Source organism: Phyllostomus hastatus, unplaced genomic scaffold, assembly GCF_019186645.2.
Source record: "Phyllostomus hastatus isolate PE091 unplaced genomic scaffold, TTU_PhHast_1.1 phas_scaffold_114, whole genome shotgun sequence".
NCBI classification, from domain to species: domain Eukaryota; kingdom Metazoa; phylum Chordata; class Mammalia; order Chiroptera; family Phyllostomidae; genus Phyllostomus; species Phyllostomus hastatus.
In genome coordinates, this window is record NW_025334006.1 from 4,289,368 (window position 1) to 4,304,919 (window position 15,552).

Consider the following 15,552-nt stretch of genomic DNA (forward strand, 5'->3'; position numbering starts at 1 on the left):
TATTTCTCTGCTTGTGCACTTCCCCCATTGCATCCTTTTTTACGTCTTCACCACTCTGACCACAGTGGTCCGCATCTGGGACCCCTTTGCCCCATGACAGGTAGTGATTAAAGCATTTCTTCCACATTGTGTTAGGGCTTTAAAAAGAGAGACTATGAGAAGTAAATTGGAGAATGGAAAATAAATAAATACATATATACATGTGTGTGTGTGTGTGTGTGTGTTTTGGTTTTCTAGACAAAAGACGAATTAGGATTTTGGCTAGGAATATTGTTTATAGCTGATGGAAGGAGATATTTCCAGGGATCAGGAGTCCTTAGGTCCTTGACTAGCTGGCACTGGTGAGGACAGGTCACAGAGTGTGCAGAGGAAGTCACATGTAGAGAACATATTCCAGGAAAATGCAAAGATTTATAGTCCTAGCAAAATCTCTGTTATCTAAATCTCAGTGGGATCTACTTCCCTGGTCAGCTGGGTGGGACTCGGTATGTAAACTACCACTTTCCCCTTCTCCCCTCCAGGGTCCAAACACAAATAACTAGCTAGATCGTCACCGAACTATCAGCTTAATTCCCAGTAAATCAGATTCAGAGGTCATTGCAAAGCTTCCTGTATCACCCCCAAGCCGAGAGGCTGGTAATATGTAACCCTCATACCCCCAGTGCAGGCAGAGATGAAGCTGAAATTAAGAGAGTGGAGAAGTGCGAGTCCCTGCCAACCCTGGAATCACGTATAGATAGGAGAGATGTCCCCCATCCCCTGAGCACCCCTGCCCCTCGTCAGTGGGACTCAAAAGCTTTCAGGGGGTCCCTAGTCTCACCGACTGAATTAGCCTCACTCTCTTTGTTGGAGGAAGAAGGTGGATAAAAGACCAAGAAGTATTTCTCCACGACTGTTTCTTCCTGAAGAATGGAACCGAAGCCTCTACATGTAAATAGAACAATAGGTTTATAATATTTTCCGTAACACTGGCTGGGCGGCTATGGGCATTTCTTTTGGGCCTCGAAGCCTTTTAGCTTTAGCCTTGGACTAACAAAACTGAAGTTTAACTAAGATGAAGCTAAATGGTTTTCTTGGCTTTCTAGATATTATTACTCTCAGAGGGAGAGCACAGAAAATAAAAGCTGGTTTCCGCAGTTCCGGAGCCGTGTGTATCTAGGGGGTCCTCGTCAGGCTTCCTCTTCTGCCTTCTAGGTCTTCCAGGATCCGCACTCCTTCCATATATGTATATGGTATGTGCATATATCACATATGTCTATATATGCATATGTATGAACGTGTGTGTGTGCATGTGTGTGTGTATACACTTTTGTACACTTTTCTTCTTCCTTGACTTTGGGAAGAGCAGGTCGGGCATGCATTCCTGAGTTCCACCTAGAAATTAGAGAACACCTCTGACAAAGCATACATCATGATGACTGGGGAGAAAAATAATTTTCTGTCCTGACAGAGAGGACTTTAACTTAAAATTGAGAAGGAAGATGAAATATGCTCAGATGGGAGAAATACTGAGAGAGTCAACATCACTCCTGACATGAAAATAAAATTAATAGTGGATGAGATGCCCGGTAATTCAAAGGCGAACATAGTTGGAAGTGCAAGAATCCATTTCAGCAGATACACCGATGCATTAGCTATAGGCCGGGGGAAAAGAGTTAAGGTGAACCTGAAGGTTGGCAAAGCAGATCAACATTACCTCATAAATATCACTGAGACTTGGTAGTAGAAAATTATGAAGACAGTGATCCAAAGGTGTCTCTTGTTCAAAAAAGTCAATCAGATAAAAATGGGAACAGATGCAATCACAGCTTAAAGAGTTTGTACCTGGATCTGAGTCTCCCCATGTGGGCGTGGCCTACTGGGTGCAGAGCGGAGAGAGACCTGCAGCCCGACAACCACAGTGGGGGTGTCTGTGGAGTGTGCTGCCACGTGAGCTTGTATGTGTGTGCCTCTGAAATGGACGAGGACACTGGACTGGAGCTATGGTGGAGCTATAAAGGGTGCTCAGAGGGACTCTACTCTCCTGACTTCATGCACTCGTGAAAGAACTGTCACTCCAGGAGGGGACAGCAGGTCCAACCAGGGAGCAAGTTCCAGAAAGCACAATTGTGACTGCAGGTCAGAGCCACCTGCTCTAGTCCAAATCTCATAATAATGATAATAATAATAATGGTAATAATAATAGAGACAGACCTAGCTATATTGGCTCACATATCTGTCTTCTGTATCTATTTCTCATTTGAACCCCTAAAATTCTAATAGTGGGCACTTATTTCCATTTCAGAAATATTTAGATAATCCTAAAACTCTATTCAAAACTTAACATTTTGTCATACTTACTTTGTCCATCTCTTTTAAATTAAAGGGTCATGAAATCAGATATAAAGTAGAAGAGCCCTCGTAGTAACTTGTACACTAACTCTGGACTCCAGTGTATGTCTTTTAACCTCATTTACAAAGAAGTTGTTATTCTCTTCATACTTCCAAAAGGAAGAAAAAAACTTAAAACTTGGGTGGTAATAAGTGGCTCTTCTAAAAGAGTTCAGTAGTCAAATAAGTTACGAAAACGCTGTATTCAAAAGCAACAAAAAAAAACTTTATGGCAAATCTTCTAAGAGCTAATACATATTAAAAACCCACTGAGAATGGTGTATCATCCATATAGATATCATGCCTCAAACAAACCTGACCTTGGGACGGTATCCTAGCACACCTCATGAACAACTGTTTCCTGCACTCACTTTGGAGAAAACTAATATGCAATATTCTCACATTTCTGACACAGACACTTAGGCATAAAAAGGCGTCCTTTGCCAAAGCGGATCAGCATGCTATCTCTTTTGTTCCCTGAACAGCGTCTTCACTCCTTCCTCCATTGAGCCTAGATTTCATTTCTAACTTTGGATTCCACTCGCCTTAAGTAAAGTCAGCCACCATCCTCGGTTATTTACATGTTGATCCAAACATAAAAGGGAATAAAGCAGGAAAGCAGACTCAAGGGGCGATTAAGAACCTGGACATATAAAAGGCAATTGCTTTCGAGAGGATTCACCGGGCCCACAGAGCTCTCTCATGATTAAGTTCTTTCTGAACCCCTAAATCAAAGGTGCAGCCTATCAGAGAGCTGGGAAATCCACACTGAAAAAAGGATGTCATTGACCAGAGCTGTTTCGTTCTTGCACTGAGTGCTTTTGACAGCATCCGCTGCCTAAGCACAGGCGGAAAGCGGCCTTCCATGCTGACCCATTCCTTTATGTACAAAACTCCACAAGGAAGCGCCCGGTGAGAGAGAAAAAGGAAATAAAACTCAGTTGGTAGAGTTGAAGCAAGCAGAATTAATGCCTCCAAACTGCTGCCCAGGCTTCTCCCACACCCCAGGGGACTGGCTGGAAACTCGAGTTCCTTTAGGAACTCTATTAATTTTTTTTCTGCTTGGCCGAGTCAGGACTCTATAGGGGACAGGCAAGGGGTGGGACAAATCCTTTTTTTTGCAGTTTTATAACTTTATTTGACAATTAGCAGTTAGTTCTCATCCACATTAACTGTTTGTGGATTTTTGAAAGTGGTGACAGGTACATAGGTGGCCAACATATAGAGCTTGTTTGGTGAATCTTCATCTTCATTACGTTTTCTGGACAACCGCACTCAGATACGGTATGGGACATTCCTCATTCCTTTGGCCCAGACGGCTTTGTTGAGCCTGGTGTCAATGCACACATCTGGAGTTCCCACCTCCTTCATGGCAAATTTCCGGATTTCTTTAAGTGCCCGAGGGGCACGCTTCTTGAAGCCCACTCCATGGATGCGCTTGTGGGTGTTGATGGTGGACTCTCTGGTTACTACCTCACTGATAGCAGAACGGCCCTTCTTCTTCTCACCACCCTTCTTTGCGGGAGCCATTATGATGGGCCCAGGTGGAAAAGCCAAATCCATTTTTAAACCTCTTCCATCAGATCCTGAGTAGGCACCAGTAATATTCAAGAAGTAACAGCCATGAGTAAACAAGTGTCCTCGGGGACCCAGAAACTCCTTCTAACCCAGGTCCCAAGAGTCCCAACCTGGGTCCAGCACCCGTGTGCTGAGTTCATGAGTTCCGAGGTTCCGCTGGTAAAGAAGGCTTCCCTTTCATGGTGTTTCCATTTCTCATGTCCACTCGGAGGAGCTGAGGGGAGAAGACCCTGAGGAGATGGAGGGAGGAAGGAAGAGTCAGAGTGGCATGTTCTTAGATCTGCAAACACGAGAAGGAGATTGACGAGGCACCCAAGTCTTTCTGCCTGGGGGCTCAGAAGTCCGCCCCATGTGCTCAGGGACCAGGGGGGAAGCAGTGCCTACACTGGCCACAGGATTTACAGTGGGCTAAGTATTTACCTTTTTCTTTCTTTTCTTAAAAACTGAAAATAATTTTCTGATTGCCACAGAGACATCTCATCATGCCAAACATAAAGGTACAATGAAGAGAGTAAAACTCAGCTGCAGTCCCACTACGCACAGATTAGTGCTGCACCTGCCTTGCCTCACCGTGACCTGGGCTCCCGGATGCATGAATCGTACACTCTGAGTGTTGTGACAACAGGTTCCTCCTTTGCGTGCTATTTCTTTTTTTTTTTAAGATTTTGTTTATTTATTTTTTAGAAAATAAATGAGAGGGGAAGGGAAGGAGAAAGAGAGGGAGAGAAACATCAATGTGGGGTTGCCTCTCACACACCCCCTACTGGGGACCTGCCCGCCACCCAGGCATGTGCCCTGACTGGGAATAGAACCAGCAACCCTTTGGTTCGCAGGCCTGTGCTCAATCCACTGAGCTATACCAGCCTGGGCTGCATGCTGTTTTATAACTTTATCTCACTTAACTAGATGTCGTGATCATCATTCTGTAACAGTGATTACATCATCATTTTGAATAACTATAAAGCATTTCCTTAATAGGATATATCACAACTCACTTGCCCAAGCTCATTGTTGAACATTTAATTGTTCACTATTATAAACAAACTTGCTTATACATGTTTGTGTACTTCATATTTACTTAGGAAGAAACCTAGATGCGTAACTGCCGGGTCAAAAAGCATGCATGTATGAAATTTGTACGCATCCAGTCACACTGAACTCTGGGAGGGGAAAGTGTTTCAGTTACCACTGGCGCTGACAGTGTGTGTGAGTCCTTACTTAGCCTTAGTGCTGAGATCTAAGATACTTCTCACGGAGATTGGGGGGGATTAGGGGGGTGGGGAGGGGGGGTGGCTCTACCCACCCCGAAGTGTCTGAGCTCACTGAGGTGGAGGTGGAGACTGATTCCTCATTATGTCCTCCAAAAGCACTGAAAATGGCATTGGCTCCACAGTGAATGCCCAATGAAGTTCCAATCAATAGGTGAAGTTCTTACTGTGACCTCCAGGCCCTACAGTCTCTGCCCAACCCCATGGCCTTCCTGGCTCTCTCTCCCACCACTCCTTCCTTCCCCGGCTCTGGCCATGCGGATGCCCTTGCTATTCCCCAGACACACTGCGCATGCGGCCCCCTTTTCACCTGCCATTTGCTCGACCTGGAATTTTCTCTCCCGGACACCTATAGGGTTCCTTCCCTCAGGATGCTGTCCAGCAGCCACGTTATTATGAGGCCTTCCTATTTTAAACTGCAGCGCCCCCCTGCCCTTACACCTGTGTTCTCCAATATCTTTATCACCATGTAACGACATGCACTTTACTTGTTCATCTTGTTTACTTTTGGCCTCCACCCCTGGGGCAGGACTTTCGTCTGTTGTGTTTACTGCTGTATTTCAGCACCTACGAGCTGAATGCCTTAAGTATATATTAAGTGAAGAAATTAATTTATTTAAAAAAAGAATGAATGAGGACCTCGGCAAGCAGACAGCTCACTGCTGGAACCACAACTGTGAGGCACAATGAGGGAGAGCAGGAAGGCAGGCAGACAGGGCGAAGCTGAAATCTGGGCCTGGGGTAGCACCATCAGAGCTGCCCAGCCATCCAGTATCTACGTGAAGTTGGAAGTGGGCAAATACAGGTAGTCTTCAAAGTGTACAGTCTGTGTGGCAATATAAAACTCATGTGATATTTTGATAAATACACATTACAGAGTAATACCAAATTAGCAAGTGAAAATCAGTGTGGTCTGGCACTGAGGAGGTGAAGCTGGAGCCACAGTTTACAAAGAATGAGGTGGTTTGGTGAAGAGGAGCCAGGGCTATACATCCTTTACAAGGATGTAAAGCTGTGACTGTATGAGCGGGTGTGCTCTGCGCATGCGCATGGGGCAGCAAGGGAGGAGGGCTTTTGCACTTACTTACTCAGAACATCGAACATCAGGTTAGCAGTTTGATGTGCCGGGCACTGAGCTGGGGCCTGGGAAACACAGCACACGCCCTCCCTCGGGGCCCACGACCCAGCTGGGGAGAAACAGGTGTCCATGGCCACTGTAACAGCATGCGGTGGGTACTGTTCAGAGCAGACAGCAGGGACCCTTAACCCAGACGGGTGTGTGAGTAGGAGGGGGCCACTGCCAGACATGCTGGTCTCTGAGCTAAGTTGGGAAGGCTCCGTCAACCAAGAATTAGCGAGAAAATGCAAAGGAAGTGCTTAAAAGGAGGAGAGAGCCACCTGCCAAAAACCCTGCAGCCAAGAGAGAGCTCGGTGCTCAGGGAACCGCAGGGAGGGGGACACAGGGAGGCAGAGAGGCTCGAAACAGTAGTGAGACCGGCGGCCATGGCCGGAGAGGTGGGGAGGCAACTCCCAGGGGAAAGGAGGCCTCTCTCCCCGACTCATCTCCACCCTGCAGACACCGGGCTCCGCGGGAGGAGTGAAAATGGCAGCCAGCCCCAGTCTTTCATAAACTCATTTCACAGAACTTCAGACATGCAGACTAAAAGAGAACCAGAACCCACTTAATAGGACCTGAAGCCGCTGCCAGAATCAAGGGACTAAAGTCAAAAGATGAAGGTGAATTTCAGATTTCAGCCCTCAGCGGGGCCGCAGCGACCCGGTGCCCTGGCAACAAGGCGGAGGGCAGCATGGGCACTCTACACGGGAGCAGCTCGCCGTGCAGAAGGAAAGGCAGCCCTGTGCACGGGGACCAGGAGACGCTCAGGGTGGGACTTGGCTCCTTTGCCGGTCATTCCTTTCCCTCTTATAGTAGCTCCATCTGTTCTGCCACCAAGAGTGATTCATGGAATGTTTATCTGATCAAAATTGACTTTCACTAAATAAAGAACTGAATCTATGACAGCCTACCAAAGCCGTCCTACTTTGTGTCATTTGTCATCATGTTTCTCCATTGTGACAGAGTTGGGGATATGAAAAAGAAGTGGCCCCTAGCCTGAGTATGTGTGTTAAAAATTGTCTCATTACAATAGCACTGCTGTGTACCAGAGTGACCAGGAAAACTTTTGAACATGATACCCAGTCTCGCCCCCAGAGATTCTCATTATATGGGCTTGGGGTGGTGCCTGGAAGTCAGTCATTGTCATGCATTCAGCAAAGGTTCTAAGAAATCCAATTATAAAGATCAAGCTTGACAGTGAATCATCCAGAATTTCCTAAATTTATTTCACTGTAGGACAAACCATTTTTGGCAGAATACTTATTAATATCTAACACAATACTGACCTTCTGCAAAATATAACTCAAGAAGTGCTGGTCCTTCCTTTTAAAGAAATATATGCCTAGGAGTTGTGTACATTTATTGCTGTTTCATATTTATCATCTAGCATACTTGGGTATTTTTTAAAGATTTTACTTATTTATTTTTAGAGAGAGGGAAGAGAGGGAGAAAGAGAGGGAGAGAAACATTGATCAGTTGCCTCTCCTATGCTCCCCATTCAGGGACCAAACCCACAACCCCGGCATGTGCCCTGACCAGGAATCGAACCAGCGACCTTCCGCTTTGCGGGATGAAGCCCAACCAACTGAGCCCCACAGGTCAGGGCCCATCCATCCTGTCCGAATGAAAGTCTACCAAGAAGCCTGGACTTCCATCGATCTTCCTCACTGAGGTATAATATTTTAAGAAAATAATAAGCAAATAAATGAGCATAAAAATTCCCTCTTCTACTAGAGACTAACTTTTAAACAGAGTAGGCCCACTCTGCCATGGTTTTGTCTTTTGCTCAGCCAGCTGACCGACTATGAAGACTGCTCCAGGATAGTGAGTAATATTTTCTCAAAGCAAATGTTTTCATAATTTACAACTTTCTCTCACTTTTCTCATGACCTGTGGGCACAGGCCTGTGAGCCACAAGATAACCAGTCCATGTAAGTGACTTAATGAATATTAAATAAAGCCTTTGGAGGCTGTGCCCGACAGTGAACACAGCACACCCTCTAGAAATAGCCCGATGTAAGTCTAAATCCTGTCTCTACCACTTATCAGCTTTGCGTCTGAGGACACAGTTACTTCTCTGACCCAGAGTTCGACTAATAAATTGAAGACACCTGGTATATCTAATTCTCGGGACTTTGGGGAGTTACAGGTATATGTGAACTGCCTGACTTAAATACGGTGCCAAATGGATGTTTGCCGATTGACTGAATGATTTCTCAGGCAACTGTCATAGTTATTTTGATCAGAAATGGCTTTACATTTTTTTCAGGGTGTAACATAAGGCAAGGTTTAACATAAAAATTTTCTTCTGTTCACAGGTCATTTTTGAAACAGTGTACGTACATTCTGCTGGAAAAAATGCAGAATGTATTTCTGAGGTCACAGCCATACTCACAAATCCTCAATTTTCTGTTCCTGAATGGGCATTAACAATGAGCTTCTTTATATTTCTGTCTGCACAAGCATATTAAGGCTGGGTAGATGGCAAGGTTGTTTTACTCGTGTTCTTGGAGACCAAACGTATAGTAAATAAACTGAGGTGTGAATTTAATGAATAAGGAGTTCTGTCTTACAAAACAATTCACATTACTGTTTTTTAAAGATTTCTTTAACTGAGACCTCACATCTTTCAAAACAGATTCCCACTCTAGGCCACTTTATAAAGGAATTGAGAAAAAATGGTTGTCCTCTTCTCTCATCCAAGCCCCTAACACTGAAAGAAGGGAGAATTCTAACTCCCTATGAGTTAGAGGTTAAAGTTGAAAATTCTTCTTTTATACATACGATACGATACCTTCAAATATATATATACATAATACTTTTAAAAACTGCTTTATTGAGATAGATTGATATGCAAAGAGTTGCAGATACTTAGTGCATACAACTTGATGAACTTGGAGATAAGTATAGACCCCTGAAACCATCGTCATGAACGATGCCATAGACTTAGCCATCACCTCCAAAAGTTTCCACCTGCCCCCTTTGTTTTTTTAGCTTTAGAGTGTTTTTCCCTTTTGTGGGAAAAACACTCTAAAACTAAAAAAACAAACTAAAAAAACAAACACTTGAACACCATAACATACGATCATCCCAAATGTTTAAGTATACAATCCAGAACTGTTCATGATAAGCCCTGTGTTGTACAGTAGATCTCCAGGAATTATTCATTTTGCAAAATGAACACTTTGTACCCTACGACCAACACTTCCTATTTCTCCCTCCCCCCACCCCTGACAACCACCGTGTCACCCCTGTTCCTATGAGCCTGACTGTTTCAGATTCTGCAGACAAGGGGAACCATGGGCTCGTTCTCTGTCTGGCTATTTTGTTTAGCACAACGTCTTCCAGGCCGGTCCCTGTCATCCCTGTTGGCAGGATGTCCTGGTTCCCGAAGGCTGAGTGATAGTCTGCTGTAAGTATGCGCCACACGCATCTCCTTTTCCATGCATCCACAGACTGACATGTAAGTCGTCTCTATGTCTTGGCTGTTGTCAGTAATGCTGCAGTGCACGTGGGAGTGCAGAGAGCTCTTTGAGATTCACGTCCAATTCCTCTGAATATATACCCAAAAGTGGGATTCCTGAGAATTCTTCGCATGACCTAGAGGACCAACTAGACTGTCTTACTGACACACTCTTGCCGCTTACCCACCACTCACTACTAAAAGAAACAGAATTTATTTATAAAAAATTGTGCATTTATTCTTACATGTTTAAACTGCAGTCACCTTCAAAATACTCTCCATTTGATGCAATACAACTATCGAGACATTTTTTTCCACTGCTCAAAACAGGTTTTGAACTGTTGATTTTGATGCCTTTTAGTGCTTCGGCCATTTTTTGTTTCACCTCTTCCACATCAGCAAAATGTTTCCCTTTGAGGACTTTTTTCATGCAGGGAAACAACAAAAAAATTGCTCAGGGGGAGATCGGGTGCACAGGGAGGGTGGGGCATGGGGGTGATGCCTTTTTTGGTCAAAAACTGCTGAACACTCAGTGCAGTGTGGGCGGGCAGGTGCGCTCCTAAATCACCCATCGTGAAGTGAACAAATGCCTTCAAAGAGCCTTTAAAAACATTCAGTGAAGCCAAGTGCAGCCTCTCACAACAGCACCAGTGGACACACTGATACAGATGGGCTCCTAGAACACTGGCCTAGCAAGGGAGGTCTGTACCACAAGGGGCCTGCCCCCCAGAAGATAATTCTCTTTTGGGAGGTCCCCCCTCATGTCAAAGTACCCTACCCTTTCCTCAAATTCTCCTTCTCTCCTTAGACCTCCATAACCTTTGCCAGGAATATTTGACCTACCTCTCAGGTCTCCTAACTAGCGCTTAGTCAGCCCCTCTTTGATCTTCCCTTTCTCATAACCTGCTAAACTAATTTCCCTGAGAGTCATCCTCCCCCCCCGCCCAGGTTAGTGTCCCCTGTGAGTCATTCTCACGACACCCGACACCCGGTAGGGCATTCACCATGACTTACTTCAGTTCTGCTTTCCTGTATAAACTGTAAGCTCCCTGAGGGCCGGGACTTTCCTGTCCCGTTCAGCACCATCATCAGCACGGTTATAGTCTTAGCAAATAAATGAACACGATGAATGAAAAGTAAGTGAGGGAAGAAGGTGAACTTTTAACCTGATTTCACCTTTTTCTCATCTTGCTACTCACCTTCCAGAAAGAAAAGTAAAATGGGCTGTGTACAGCATGGTCTCCTGGGAGCTAGATGTCCACGCACCAGGAACCCCACCGGCATCGGGCGGAGCTTTTCACTCCAAGGCCAAGAAGGGCCTTCATTTTTAACAACCTTCTCATTCAAATAATAAGAAATTTAATTAGCATCCCATGTTTGTTCAGTGAAGACTATGTCCTATGTAATTATTAACCATGGTGGTAGGGACTAAAAATAATTTATGAAGGAAACAGTTAAAGTGACTTACTGTACCCACTTTTTCATTGCAGAGCCCGATTTTATGAATTGGTCAGTTAATGCTTTCACTAGCTGTGCTCTGGAAATGTTTTCATTCACGTTTTAAATTTTAACCAAATACACAGAATGAGAACAAGCGTCCCTGCACCCCTGCTCGTCTTGCACCCCCGTGGAGCGGGTGCTGCAGACCCCATGGCGAGGACGGGCCTGCGTGGCTGTTGTCTTACTTAGAGCCATTAAAACCCACAATGGAAGCTGATCATAAAGGAGCAACCTAATTTCCTGTGAAAGGAGAGTCAACCAGTGCCATTGACCTTGATTTTATGAGCATCCCTGTTTATTTCTCAGTAGACGTATAAAATGCAAAGAAGTCAGATTTGGCTTCCCCTAAATTAAAGCTGTAAAATCTCACCTTGATGGTGCCAACTAACACGCAGCTGGTTTACATAAACAGGCAGCCGTGGGCACCCTGGGGAGACAACGTCCGTCCTCCTGAACTGACCTCCAACCCCAAGGGCTCCAGCTTCCTTCAGAGCATTCGTCCCCAAGTTCTTCAGGCCTCGCCACCCCCGACGCCCCATGTCAACCATGGGGTCCACTCCCTTCTTTTTCTTTTTAACGACCTGTGCCTTTTCATGCCTATTTCTCTCAACTGGGAGAATTTTAATTATGTCACACCCCAGGATGACAATAGAGGGTAGAATGGGGTTACACAGGCTCCGCCATGCAGACACAAGTTTATGTCTGCTGCAAGTATACGTATCCAGTGTGGTGCAATGGGAAGCACCCAGACTCATGGGCACAGAAAAACTGACCGAAATCCCAGGTTTGCTACATGACTCTGCTCTGTGACATTAAGTAATTAATTTTAACCTGCAGGTCTCTGTCTTTGACTTAGTTGTACTGCGAGGGCTGAGTGAGGAAATGTACACGACATGAATGTTGGTTGTGTCATCCAGCAAAAGGCAAATGCTCAAGATATCTTAGCTATAATTTGTTATTTGTAAAGTAATGGAATTAACTGCTGGAATATTTAAAATTCCTTGCAGATTTGAACATATTTAAGTCTATGAATACTATTTACAGATGTATGTAATCAAAGCTAATAATATGTTACAATGTATACAGAAGGTGGTAGTCACAGTCATAAGTAGTAAATGAATGTGTTTTCCATTTTAAAATACTTTTTAAAGGTTTTTATTTAAGATTTTATTCATTCACCTTCCGAGAGGGAAGGGAAGGAGAAAGAGAGAGAGAGAAACATCAATGTGCAGTTGCTGGGGGCCGTGGACCGCAACCCAGGCATGTGCCCTGACTGAGAATTGAACCCGCGATGCCTGGTTCTCAGCCCATGCTCAATCCACTGAGCTATGCCAGCCAGGGCATGTTTTCCATTTTTATACTAAAAAGTAAGTAAATAATGTGCAACATTTTGGTATCAAATAAATGTGACTAGTTTTTATTGCAAAGTTGATCACTTAATATTTGATTTTAATATTAGAATTTAAGTTCCAACATAATCCTATTTTTGGCTTAACAATCTGGACGAACTTATAGAAGTGATATAGTCTTATAGTTCAATAGTACATCCATTTTAGAAATTTTAAAAATTCATCCAACAAATATTCATTGAGCTTCAAGCATTGTGCTAGTTGGAAGTAAACAATGTTAGGTTTATTATATTTTTGATAATTAGATTTTCAGGAAAGCCCACAAAATTCTGTGTAGATTAAATAAAAAAATTTCAATAAAATGCAATACTTTTATAATGCTAATAATTGTGTGTGTCTTCGGAACTATCCAGTAAGAAAACCGTGAGTGATAATTCAGAGGATAAACCAAACCACGAGTACAACCCTCTGAAGAAGAATAAACCGTGGATGGGAGCTGGCAGAGACCCAATGTCTCGTCAACCAGCCCTCAGCCCCACCCACCAGGGGGATTTACTAACTCAGGACCAGCCAGGTGCTCTCCGGAAAAGGAGAGTTGGCAGAGGTAGTGCGAGACCACCTTGTACACGTTTTTCTTCTTCACGTCAGCCCAGGCAGACTGGGGGATTGGCTGATTCATTATGTTGTCCAAAAAGGGGGAAAACAAACATTAAAAAGAACTCTTCCTCAGTCCGTCTTCCCTAGAACTTTACACTTAATGGAAAACATTGGCAATTATCTCTGTTTCCATGACCAGCCCTTTATCAGAGACTTTTCTCAGAATTTGCATTTTAATTGCAGCTTATTTTAAATCTGAACTGTGCATAAATACCAGTTGCACCATGAACTACGGAAAATCTCCTACTCTTTGATGTGACCTATTTTTTATCTTAGGCAATGGGTTGTGAAGCTGTTGTTTCAGACATTGATTAGTTTTATTCTGGATGCTATTAGGCCAGTTGGGCTTGTGAGCTGTTCATTACTCTGATGAAAAGGAAGAAGGATAAGCCCTGGCTGGCGTAGCTCAGTGGATTGAGCGCGAGCTGTGAACCAAAGTGTCGCAGGTTTGATTCCCAGCCAGGGCACATACCTGGGTTGCAGGCCATGACCCCCAGCAACCACACATTGACGTTTCTATCTCTCTCTCTTTCTCCCTCCCTTCCCTCTCTAAAAATAAATAAATAAAATCTTTTTAAAAAAAGGAAGAAGGATAGAAGGTAGGAAAGGAGAGAGAGAGGGAGAGATTATGTGTGGGGGGGGAGAGAGAGAGGAGAAAACGGAGGGGAGGGAGGTGGGGGAGGAAGGCAAGAAGAGAGGGAGGAAAGGATGAGCTCAACCTCAGACAATATTGTTGAAAAACTCGAGTGTTCCGAGTTTTTCAACAATATTGTTGAAAAACTCGAGTGTTCCGAGTTTTTTTTCCAGATATTTATTCCCAAAACATATCAGTCTTTTCCTTTCCTCAGGTTATAAAATAATCACACTATTGTCCAAATCCTCAACACCAACACAGGAAAACTAGAGTAAGTCTGAAGAGACTCTCAATGCACTGTGTATTTAGAAGTCAGTAACTTAAAAGAACATGCATCTTTCTGCATTTTGCTAGTCCATTGCTAGAATAAAGAAATTTAGCCCTGGCTAGTGTAGCTCAGTGGATTGAGCGTGGGCTGCAAACCAAAGCATCACAGGTTTGATTCCCAGTCAGGGCACATGCCTGGGTTGCAGGCCACGGCCCCCAGCAACCACACATTGATGTTTCTCTCTCTCTCTCTTTCTCCCTCCCTTCCCTCTCTAAAAAATAAATAAGTAATAAAAAATCTTTAAAAAAAAGGAAAAAGGAAAAAAGATTAGAAGTTTAAAAAAATTAACATTAAAAAAAGAAATTTAAAGTTGCTTATAAGTAGGCTAATGAGTTCTATAATCAAAATTTCTTAAGGAAATACAAAGTATACTATTGAAAGGACAGGGATGTTCATTCTCACAGAAAACTTGCTACTTGGTGAGCGGCAAGACCATGTCTCCTCAGGGAAAATGCAGAGAGAGGTCCCTTTGTCTAATGCATCCACACTTAAGAATAAGTGCATACAAGGGCTCACATAACCACTTAATCTCTCCCAGGAGAAAAGTCATTAAAGTTGGAGCTCTTGGTATATCGCTCTGTTAATTTGCTGTTATGTAGAGCAGAAGTTGAGACAAGAAAAAAATCATTATTATTTCAAGTGTGGAAAGCACTGAATACCACAACACTGTAGAATAAAGTTTGGTGTGGACTTGAATCTCATTATATCAAAGTCCACTAACATGGGCTGGTAGAAAAATCATCATACATTCCAAAGACCAGAAAGTGGTCATGGGTTTTATTTCCTTTGATCTACAGCTCTTATTCATTTATGCATGAGAGAGAGCAGACAATATAGTCTTCTAATCACACAACTCAAGATGTCAGACTATACGAAAAGCAACAGAAAACATAGCCCAAAGAAGAGAAAATACTGGAAAAGACCTCCTCATCTTTTTAGTGAATCTCACTGGCATTTAGAGACACCCCTGAAATGACCAGTCGTTGGGTTTGCCCAGAACCTCTTCCTCCACTTTTCTCTATTCGACTGCACATGCTCCTAAGGGGACAGCCAATCTTGGTGTCCAGCCCCACATACCAAGGGAGTGAAGTATCACTGGGTTCACCAATCAAAAGGCATTATTTTCTTAACTAGAGTGACTTGATCGAGGATGGATGTATTACAGCAACATGGACAATTAAAGTCTACCTTGAGATGAGATGCTGAGATACACAGGAAGTCCCTTTTCATGGCAGGTGTCACAAGCGATGCGTGTGTATGTGGAGTTCCCACTGTCCATCATTCCTAA

The 15,552-nt window shown here is 43.8% G+C and overlaps 1 pseudogene; it reads right to left on the reverse strand.

Annotated features, from left to right (window-relative positions):
• Positions 1-3,522: 3,522 nt before the first annotated feature.
• LOC123829802 lies at positions 3,523-3,915 on the reverse strand (annotated as a pseudogene).
• Between the last annotated feature and the right edge of the window lie 11,637 nt (positions 3,916-15,552).